This window comes from Ovis aries, chromosome 3 (assembly GCF_016772045.2).
Source record: "Ovis aries strain OAR_USU_Benz2616 breed Rambouillet chromosome 3, ARS-UI_Ramb_v3.0, whole genome shotgun sequence".
NCBI classification, from domain to species: Eukaryota; Metazoa; Chordata; class Mammalia; order Artiodactyla; family Bovidae; genus Ovis; species Ovis aries.
The window spans coordinates 16,956,458-16,967,929 of NC_056056.1; the positions used below are offsets into that span (position 1 = coordinate 16,956,458).

At 43.7% G+C, this 11,472-nt stretch overlaps 1 long non-coding RNA gene across 1 annotated transcript; it reads left to right on the forward strand.

Moving 5' to 3' along the window:
* The first annotated feature begins 3,808 nt into the window (after positions 1-3,808).
* LOC132659560 (uncharacterized) lies at positions 3,809-11,112 on the forward strand. The gene is made up of 3 exons (XR_009600113.1): positions 3,809-6,100; positions 7,490-7,685; positions 8,598-11,112. It is a non-coding gene; the product is annotated as an uncharacterized LOC132659560 (long non-coding RNA).
* Positions 11,113-11,472: the final 360 nt, after the last annotated feature.

The window sequence follows — 11,472 nt, forward strand, 5'->3', positions numbered from 1 at the left end:
CACCAGGTTCCTTTATCCATGGAATTCTTCAGACAAGAAATACTGGAGTGGGTAGCCATTCCCTTTTCCAAGGGATCTTCCTGACTCAGGGACTGAACTTGGGTCTCTTGCATTTCAGGGAGATTCTTTACAGTCTAGGCCACCAGTGAGTCCCTTAACAGACCGTGGGGATCATCTAAACGAGGGTCATTTTTAAAAATCTTGAGACATGTGGCCTTGATCCCAAGCCAAAACATATGATCTCCATAGAAGATTCTGTAGCTCAGTCTACCCCATCAAAGAGTTTAACAGCCCTGCTGACACTCCAAATCGAACCTTAATAGACTACAGAATTAGAACAGAAAATCACAGAAGTCTTACTGAAGAGCAGTGGGAAGGACAGGCTAGAAATGCAAAGTCTGTTTTAAATATCTCCCTGGTTCAGCAGATCATGTGGAACCTGTCAGAGAGTCATCAGGTAATAAAGGAAGAGCCATTGAGAAAGAGGAAGAATACTTAGTCCTGCTGCTGCTGAGTTGATTCAGTCATGTCCGACCCTTAGTGACTCCATGGACTGCAGCCTACCAGGCTCCTCCATCCATGGGATTTTCCAGGCAAGAGTACCGGAGTGGGTCGCCATTGCCTTCTCCGATACTTAGGCCTAACATGACTCAAATACCTCATACATTGCTGAGAAAGTCTGCTTTGGCACCCAGTTCACAGAGTGAGGACTAGAACACAGTTCTTCTGACTTCAATAGGTGGAAGGTGGCACTTACAGGAAAGGGCATGAACTATAGTCTCAGGTTTACCCTGCAGTTCTGTGTGTGTGTGTGCCCATGCACTCAGCCGTGTCTGATTCTTAGCAATCCTATGGACTGTAGCCCGCCAGGCTCCTCTGTCCGTAGGATTTCCCAGGCAAGAGTACTGGAGTGGGTTGCCATTTCCTCCTCCAGTGGAGCTTCTAGAGCCAGGGATCGAACCTGCATCTTCTGTGCCCCCTGTATTGGCTGGTGGATTCTTTACCACTGGCACTGTCTGGAAAGCCCTATCTTGTCACCACCAACACTGTCACACTCTCCTAAACACAGCTTTAAACTTGGATTTAGTATTTGGCTTTATAGTTGTCTGTGTACTTATCTATTTAAATGTGAGTTCCTCAAAGGCATTTAGAACTACTTACATCTTAAACAAGTTCCATAATATTTGAGCTTTTGGGAAAAATGCCTTTGAGGGACTCAAATTAGATAGATAAGTACACAATTACAAAGCCAAATATACCAAATCCAGTGTTAGAGTTATATTTAGGAGACTATGACAGTGTTGGTGGTGGTTATAGAGTTAATACCAGGGAGAGCTTCATAGGATTGGAGCTCTCTGAGCTGAATTTTGAAGAATAGGTAAGCTTTTATCAGAGAGCTGGCAAAGTTCTGTCCTCTTCGTAGGGGACATTTTATGAGCAAGTTCAGAAATATAAATGAATATCAGCACTGCAGGAAGCTTCTTGTGAGAGCTGAACGTGTAGGGAGAAGAGTGGGAGGGAATCTGATAGGAGGTGGCAGGTCATAGGAGACTCTGGTTATATAATTTGGGTTTTACCTTTAGCCTGTATTTCATAGAAGGATTGTAATAAGGCATGAATACACTTGGATTTCATAAGGCCTACACCAGCAGCTCAGCCTTCTTCATAGTTGGACTGTGAAGATGGCTGAGCACCAAAGAATTGAGGCTTTTGAACTGTGGTGTTGGAGAAGACCCTTGAGAGTCCCTTGCAAGGAGATCCAACCAGTCCATCCTAAAGGAGATCAGTCCTAGGTGTTCATTGGAAGGAATGATGCTAAAGCTGAAACTCCAGTACTTTGGCCACCTAATTTGGAGAGCTGACTCATTTGAAAAGACCCTGATACTGGGAGGGATTGGGGACAGGAGGAGAAGGGGACAACAGAGGATGAGATGGCTGGATGGCATCACCAACTCGATGCACATGAGTTTGGGTGAACTCCGGGAATTGGTGATGGACAAGGAGGCCTGGCATGGTGTGATTCATGGGGTCGCAAAGAGTCGGACACGACTGAGCGACTGAACTGAACTGAACACCAGCAGCAATGTAGATGATGGCTTAACAAAGGAATGGGAGAAGCAGGACAAATAGCTAGACGATTGTAGTAGTCTTCTTCAGTTCAGTCGCTCAGTCGTGTCCAACTCTTTGTGATCCCATGGACTGCAGCAAGCCAGGCCTCCCTGTCCATCACCAACTCCTGGAGTTTACTCAAACTCATGTCCACTGAGTCATGACATTGAATCAATGGTGATGCCATTCAGCCATATCATCCTCTGTCGTCCCTTTCTCCCACCTTCAATCTTCCCCAGCATGAGGGTCTTTTCCAATGAGTCAGTTCTTCGCATCAGGTGGCCAAAATATCGGAGTTTCAGCTTCAGCATCAGTCTTTCCAATGAATATTCAGGACTGATCTCCTTTAGGATGAACTGGTTTGATCTCCTTGCAGTCCCAGGGACTCTCAAGAGTCTTCTCCAACACCACAGTTCAAAAGCATCAATTCTTCAGCACTCAGGTTCCTTTATAGTGCAACTCTCACATCCATACATGACCGCTGGAAAAACCATAGCCTTAACTAGACGGACCTTTGTTGGCAAAGTGATGCCTCTGCTTTTTAATAAGCAGTCTAGGTTGGTCATAACTTTTCTTCCAAGTAGCAAGCGTCTTTTAATTTCATGGCTGCAGTCACCATCTACAGTGATTTTGGATCCCCCCAAAATAGAGTTTGTCACTGTTTCCACTGTTGCCTCATCTATCTGCCAGGGATAATCACGATGGTGTGATCGGTCACCTAGAGCCAGACATCCTGGAATGTGAAGTCAAGTGGGCCTTGTAAAACATCACTATGAACAAAGCTAGTGGAGGTGATGGAATTCCAGTTGAGCTATTTCAAATCCTGAAAGATGATACTGTGAAAGTGCTGCACTCAATATGCCAGCAAATGTGGAAAACTCAGCAGTAGCCACAGGACTGGAAAAGGTCAGTTTTCATTCCAATCCCAAAGAAAGGCAATGCCAAAGAATGCTCAAACTACCGCACAATTGCACTCATCTCATGCACTAGTAAAGTAATGCTCAAAATTCTCCAAGCCAGGCTTCAGCAATACATGAACTGTGAACTTCCAGGTGTTCAAGCTGGTTTTAGAAAAGGCAGAGGAACCAGAGATCAAGTTGCCAACATCCACTGGATCATGGAAAAGGCAAGAGGGTTCCAGAAAAACATCTATTTCTGCTTTATTGACTATGCCAAACCCTTTGATTGTGTGGATCACAATAAACTGTGGAAAATTCTGAAAGAGATGGGAATACCAGACCACCTGACCTGCCTCTTGAGAAACCTATATGCAGGTCAGGAAGCATCAGTTAGAACTAGATGTGGCACAACAGACTGGTTCCAAATAGGAAAAGAGTACGTCAAGGCTGCATATTGTCACTCTGCTTATTTAACTTCTATGCAGAGTACATCATGAGAAACCTGGGCTGGAAGAACCACAAGCTGGAATCAAGATTGCCGGGAGAAATATCAATAACCTCAGATATGCAGAGGACACCACCCTTATGGCAGAAAGTGAAGAGGAACTAGAAAGCCTCTTGATGAAAGTAAAAGAGGAGAGTGAAAAGGTTGGCTTAAAGCTCAACATTCAGAAAGCGAAGATCATGGCATCTGGTGCCATCACTTCATGGGAAATAGATGGGGAAACAGTGGAAACAGTGTCAGACTTTAATTTTTTCGGCTCCCAAATCACTGCAGATGGTGATTGCAGCCATGAAATTAAAAGACGCTTACTCCTTGGAAGGAAAGTTATGACCAACCTAGACAGCATATTAAAAAGCAGAGACATTACTTTGCCAAAAGGTCCATCTAGTCAAGGCTATGGTTTTTCCAGTGGTCATATATGGATGTGAGAGTTGGATTGTGAAGAAAGCTGAATGCCAAAGAATTGATGCTTTTGAACTGTGGTGTTGGAGAAGACTCTTGAGAGTCCCTTGGACTGCAAGGAGATCCAACCCATCCATCCTAAAGGAGATCAGTCCTGGGTGTTCATTAGAAGGACTGATGCTGAAGCTGAAACTCCAATACTTTGGCCACCTGGTGCAAAGAGTTGACTCATTGGAAAAGACCCTGATGCTGGGAGGGATTGGGGGAAGGAGGAGAAGGGGACGACAGAGGATGAGATGGCTGGATGGCATCACTGACTCGATGGACATGAGTTTGAGTAAACTCTGGGAGTTGGTAGTGGACAGGGAGGCCTGGTGTGCTACAATTCATGGGGACACAAAGAGTCAGACACGACTCAGTGACTGAACTGAACTGAACTGAATGGGACCAGATGCTATGATCTTAGTTTTCTGAATGTTGAGTTTGAAGCCAAGTTTTCACTCTCCTCTTTCACTTTCATCAAGAGGCTCTTTAGTTCTTCTTCAATTTCTGCCATAAGGGTGGTGTCATCTGCATATCTGAAGTTATTGATATTTCTCCAGGCAATCTTGATTCCAGCTTGTGCTTCAGTCAGCCCAGTGTTTCTTGTGATGTACTCTGCATATAAGTTAAATAAGCAGAGTGACAACATACAGCCTTGACGTGTTCCTTTCCCAATTTGGAACCAGTCTGTTGTTCCATATCCAGTTCTAACTGTTGCTTCCTGACCTGCATACAAATTTCTCAAAGGGCTGGTCAGGTGGTCTGGTATTCCCGTCTCTTGAAGAATTTTCCACAGTTTGTCATGATCCACACAGCATTCTTTGGCATTGCCTTTCTTTGGGATTGGAATGAAAACTGACCTTTTCCAGTCCTGTGGCCACTGATGAGTTTTCCAAATTTGCTGGCATATTGAGTGCAGCACTTTCACAGCCTCATCTTTTAGGGTTTGAAATAAGTGAAAGTGAGATCACTCAGTCGTGTCCGACCCTCAGCGACCTCATGGACCGCAGCCTTCCAGGCTCCTGCATCCAAGGGATTTTCCAGGCAAGAGTACTGGAGTGGGGTTCCATAGCTCAACTGGAATTCCATCACCTCCACTAGCTTTGTTTGTAATGATGCCTCCTGAGGCCCACTTGACTTCACCTTCCAGGATGTCTGGCTCTAAGTGAGTGGTCACACCATTGTGATTATCTGGGTGGTGAAGACCTTTTTGTATATTTCTTCTGTGTATTCTTGCCACCTCTTCTTAATATCATCTGCTTCTGTTAGGTCCATAGCATTTCTGTCCTTTATTTTGCCCACCTTTGCATGAAATGTTCCCTTGGTATCTCTAATTTTCTTGAAGAGATCTCTAGTCTTTCCCATTCTATTGCTTTCCTCTGTTTCTCTGCATTAATCGCTGAGGAAGGCTTCCTTATTTCTCCTTCCTAGTCTTTGGTACTGCAATCAAATAGGTATATCTTTCCTTTTCTCCTTTACCTTCCCCTTCTCTTCTATTCACAGCTATTTGGAAGGCCTCCTGAGACAACCATTTGGCCTTTTTGTATTCCTTTTTCTTGTGGATGGTCTTGATCCCTGCCTCTTGTACAATTTCATGAACCTCTGTCCATAGTTCTTCGGGCATTCTGCCTATCAGATCTAATCCCTTGAATCTATTTGTCACTTCCCCTGTATAATCATAAGGGATTTTGATTTAGGTCATATCTGAATGAATGGTCTAGTAGTTTTCCTTACTTTCTTCAGTTTAAGTCTGAATTGGGCTGCCTTCTTGGGCAGATATGAAGTTGAGAAGTCAAGGATGTCAGGCAGACTGTCCTTTGCCATGGTAACAGAGGAACCACACATTCCAGGGGTGTAAAACACCAAAGGTTTATATCTTGCTCGTGCTAGGCATTCATCTCAGGTCAGCTGGCATCCCTGCTCTATCTACAGGCTGTCATATCTACCTCTAACTGTGATATTCTTAAAAGCCACAGTAGCAATAAAAGAAGACTAACAAAGTGCGCTCAACTCTTACAGCTTATACCACTGATGCATGTCATTTCGCAGCCTTCATTGGCTGAAAGAAGACGTAGGACCACACCTGGATGGTAGAGAGACACAGTTCTCCAATTAGAATGGAAGCTGGATACTCCTGGGGAAGGTATCTGCCAATAATATGATGGCATTGAGGATACTGACTTTCTTGGGGGGAATCTCACATACCTTGTGTGTTGATTTAGCTTTTCATTTGTTTGGATAAGCTTTACAATAAAATCACAGGGTGATATTTTCAGGTCCAAACATGTTATGGATGTTAAAAACAAATGACCAAAAGTTGATAAGTTTGGCCTCCATCACTGGATTGGGGTTTGTAGTTTTCTGGCTATTTAACAAAATCTATAGTTGAAAAACAGGCTTCCCATGCGGCTCAGTAGGTAAAAATTGGCCTGCAATGCAGGAGATATGCATTTGATCCCTGGGTTGGGAAGATCCCCTGGAGGAGGGCATGACAACCCACTCCAGTATTCTTGCCTGGAGAGTCCCATAGACAGAGGAGCCTGGTGGGCTACAGTCCACGGGGTCGCAAAGAGTCAGACATGACTGAAGCGACTCAGCATGTGCATATAGTTGAAAAAGATCCAGACAGCAAGGTCACAGGGTGCCTCCTCTGGTGTCTTTGGAGGCTTCTGTGGACAAGTTTTACCCATACAGATCAAGAAGGAAAAAGGTTTCAGAAGGTTAACATCTGTGTGGCCTGGTCTATGGACCAGATGAGATAGAAGCAGTATTTTTCCATCTTTCCTCAGCTGAAAATTATGTACTGAAATATGAGTTAAGACAGAGCTGTACCCCACTCCCCCACTTCCCCTGGGACACATACAGTTTTGATCAGCAGTTGACCCGCTGGGTACCACGTGCTTCTTTCATACTTGCATATTGAAATGAAGAGTTGCCAATTTGAACAGTGGTTATGATAGTCTATGGGATCATTATTAGGCTATTTTTTTTTTCTATAATGATTGTGACCCTATTCAATCTTATTTTGTTTATGTATTTGTTTTTGGCTGTGCTGGGTCTTCCTTGCTGTGTGAGGGCTTTCTCTAGTTGCGGAGAGCAGGGGCCACTCTCTAGTTGTCTCGCGTCGTATTCTTGTTGTGGTGGCTTCTCTTGTTGTGGAGCACGGGCTTAGCGGCTCTGCAGCATGTGAAATCTTCCCTGAGCAGTGATCGAACTCACGTTCTTTGCATTGGCAGGCGGATTCTTAATCCCTGGACTAACAGGTGAGAAAAACAGAGGACTGTTTTACACCAGAAATTTAGGACAGAGATGGTTGGAGATTTCAGTCAACTCCTCCCCCACCCTCCACCCCCCACACACACAAAAAAATGATGGAAGAGGTAGACTTAAAGGCAACAAGAATGTGTCCATCTTCCCAAACACACCTGCTTTTGTGGGAAGAACTGTATGGAGATTAGGATTTTCTCAATCAAATGACCTTCACTTTCACTTTGCAGGCATCAGAGTAATTTGTTTCCTTGTCTGATTCCAGCGAGTTGTGGAAGAAGAGTAAGCAGAGAATGGATTTGGAACCAAGCCTCCCCAGGAGCGTGTGAGGCTCCCTGACCTGTGAACTAGCCCAAGAGTTGCATTCTGTCCTCACGCAAAGAACCTGTTGCTAATTAAAGATTTAAGAAATACAGCTGGATAAGTAACATCAGCCCAGATGGCGTTGCAAGAAGCCTCTGGTAAGGTTTGAGGCAGACAGCAATTCTGTATGATTTATTAGCCAGTGGGGGTCTGTAATGATTGGCCCAATACACTCCAGGTGGAAATTATCTTCAAGGACTGGGGGCTCAGGGCCAGGTAGAGACGGCTCACTTCTCTTGTCTTATAGAAGATTTTTGTTCAGTTCAGCAACCTTGGAATAGAGAGATTACTACTCATTAAGGTTCATAGAGATGTCGGTCTACCTTCCCTATCTCTTTACAGGACTCAGTAATCACATTTAGTTCAATGTGCCCTTTAAGTCCTGCTGTGTAAAGAGCATTCATGTTAGATCTGTAGGGAATGCAGTAGAGGAGTATTGTCCGGCATGTGTTCCTCAGACCCTAAGTCCTTTAGTGAAATGGGGGTTAATGTATTAAGAAGGGAAAAAGCTTGTGTTTGTAGTCAAAATAAGGAAGTACTGATACAGCAACTAGAGATTTTTTTAAAGTGTTTTATTTATTTATTTTTAATTTCTGGCTGTGCTGAGTCTTTGTTGCTGCACAGTCTTTCTCTAGCTGTGGCAAGCAGAGCTCCTCTCTAGTTGTGATGTGCGGGCTTCTCATTGTGGTGGCTTCTCTCGTTGCCGAGCGCGGGCTCTAGAAGCATGGGCTCAGTAGCCGTGGTTCCCGGGCTCTAGAGCACAGGCTCAGTAGTTGTAGCGCGTGAGCTAGTTGCTTACCCGCATGTGGGATCTTCATCCGTGTTGAACCCGTGTCCCCTGCATTGCAAGGTGGACTCAACCACTGGACCACCGGAGAAGCCCCAAGAGTTTTTTTTTTTTTTTTTTAAGCTTAAAGTTGCAGAAGTTATCAGGGCTCATAATGATTTAGTAAATAAAATTACTGTCCCACCAAACTTGGATGAACTGACTTATCACTGGATCCCCCAAGGGTACCTTTGGATCGTGCCCGGTCACTTGGCAGAGAGAGAGGAATAGAACGGACCACCTGTGCTCACCTTCGTCAGTGCCTGGGACCTACAGCGTCTCTGATTCAGCCAAGGTGGGTTCACAATGATGCGAGCTAAAACCTAGACAGTTTGAGTGGTCTTTGTTGAGAAAAAAATTACAGAATTACTCATATAAATACATTAGGAAAGCAGTTAGGAGTGCATATTTAGAATGAAAATCTGCATCATAACAAATTGCTGGAACCTTAGATATTTAGGTTCCAATCTTTGTGAGCTGCCTTCGGGCAGTGGGCCTGCTATGCTGACATGGAAATGTTTCCCCATTGCAAATTGTCCACCACCTCACACAACTGAGAATATTACCAGCAACTCTGAGTGTTAATGGAGGGAAGAAGTGTGTCTTAGCTGGGGCTGCTACAACAATTTACTAGAGACTGGGCAGTTAATAAACAACACACTTATTTCTTTCAGTTCTGGAGGTTAGGAAGTTCAAAATTAAGATGCCAGCAGATATGGTGTCTGCTGAGAACCTAATTTCTGGTTCATAGGTGGCTGTCTTCTCTGTGTTCTCACAGGGAGGAAGGGGTGAAAGGAGGCTTTCTCAAGTGGCTTTTACAAGACTCTGAGCCCATTCACAAAGGCTCCACACTCGTGACATAATCACCTCTCAAAGACCCTACCTCTAATAGCAACTCCTTGGAGACCAGGTTTCAACATACGGATTTTAGAAGGAACCAAACATTCAGAACATGGCAGAGGAAGGAAAACTGAGGGGCCCTGAAGCTTCAACTGCTTTAGGCTAAATGTTCCTTGGGATTCCCTTGTGGCTTAGCAGTAAAGAACCCATTTGCCAATGCTGCTGCTGCTGCTGCTGCTGCTGCTGCTAAGTCGCTGCATTCGTGTCTGACTCTGTGTGACCCCATAGATGGCAGCCCACCAGGATCCCCCGTCCCTGGGATTCTCCAGGCAAGAACACTGGAGCGGGTTGCCATTTCCTTCTCCAGTGCATGAAAGTGAAAATTGAAAGTGAAGTCACTCAGTCGTGTCCAACTCAGCGACCCCATGGACTGCAGCCCACCAGGCTCCTCCATCCATGGGATTTTCCAGGCAAGAGTACTGGAGTGGGGTGCCATTGCCTTCTCCAATCTGCCAATGCAGGAGATGTGAGTTTGATCCCTGGGTCGGGAAGATCCCCTGGAGAGAGAAATGGCAACCCACTCCAGTATTCTTACCTGGCAAATTGCATGGGCAGAGGAGCCTGAGGGCCTAGTCCATGGGGTTGCAAAGAGTCGGACACAACTGAGCGAATACCAACAATAAGTGCCCCCTGGTCTCTTCCCCTGATCCTGTGTTTCTTTCCACAGGGCAGAGGACAGGACCCTAATTCCCATGTTACAAATGTAAGCAGTATCACAATTTAGTAAATTTTTCCTTTTAAGTTTTCTAATATCAAAAGATGAATTTTTAAAATTATTGAAATATATCTTTGTAACAGTTGTTAGCATATATTTTCTTTGAAATAAATCATAGCTAATTTTATTATGATTTTACAGATCTCCTAGAAAAATGTGGAAGCACATGAATCATTAAAAAATTGGTTCACCTCTACTCAGGCCATATTTGGATTTGGGGTTTAAATCCATGGGAAGTAATGGGCCATTCTCCTTTCCACACTGTTTAATGCACTGTGGCACTAAAGTGTTAAAAAAAAAAAGGATTACAGAAGAGCTTGCTGTTGATCCAAGAATATATCAAACACATGTTGTAGAGTTCTGGAATAAACAGAGTACTTATAACTTAGTTATATTCTGCTGAAACCGATCCGGTGTGAGCTGACAACCAATTGGATGTCTCCAAAGAAAGTCAATGAGAACAGTTCAAGGAGAACTAGCATTGGGCTTCTGAGTGGAGATTAAAAGGACTAAATTCATGCCTTAGATGACTAGCAGATGCGAGCTCCTCTAACGCTGGGGATGGGAAGAGAACATTCAGAGAAGTATAACTGGGAAAGACAGAATAAAATTAAGCAGAGGAAAATTGAGCGAAGGAAAATTAAAGCAATCTTAACAGTGAGGGCTATTAAGCCATTGAAAAGTCTCCCAAGGGAAGTGATGGAAACCTCCTTGCTTGAGTCATTTCAAAATCGACATAGCAACGGAAAACGTACTGCAGGGAGCAATCCTGTGCCAGCAGGGAGCGGACACAATGATTTAATAACTCTTTTCTGTCTCTCATTTCCACGTTCTGTGAAATTGTATCGCAGTTAAGAAACAAGATATCTTTCACTCCAACACTATGTTTACAGAGGCTTCAATCTGAGGCATGGAATTGAAAAGAGAAAAAAAAATGCACTTAAAAATTCTGTGTTCCTATTCTTTTTATGAACTTGGGTTTCAGACAGGGTGTAACATTGGGATTTAAGTTGAACTCTGTGTTCCTTTGACTTAACATGTAAGAACTTCTGCAACTTTAATAAATGAATAATTCTAAAGTTCAGCTTTTATTTGTCCCCATGTGAAATGTAATACCAAACAAAGATTAATGTTTTTTGGAATTGCCCATGTCAATATGTATAACCAGGAAATAAGCATTAGTCAAAAACTAAGTTTAGCACAAAAGGAAAAGAAGAACACAATGAAGATATCAGTTTCTTCTTTGCATCTGAAAATCTAGAGATAAATATATTATTTAAAAAGGTGCTCTTAAATTTTATTGCTGGGTAATTCTTGCTTGGCAGAAAGCAAAGAAGAACTAAAGAGAATAGTGTTATGTATGTGTATGTGAAGTTGCTTAGTCATGTCTGACTCTTTGCGACCCTAGTAGCCTACCGGGATCCTCCATCTGTTGAATTTACCA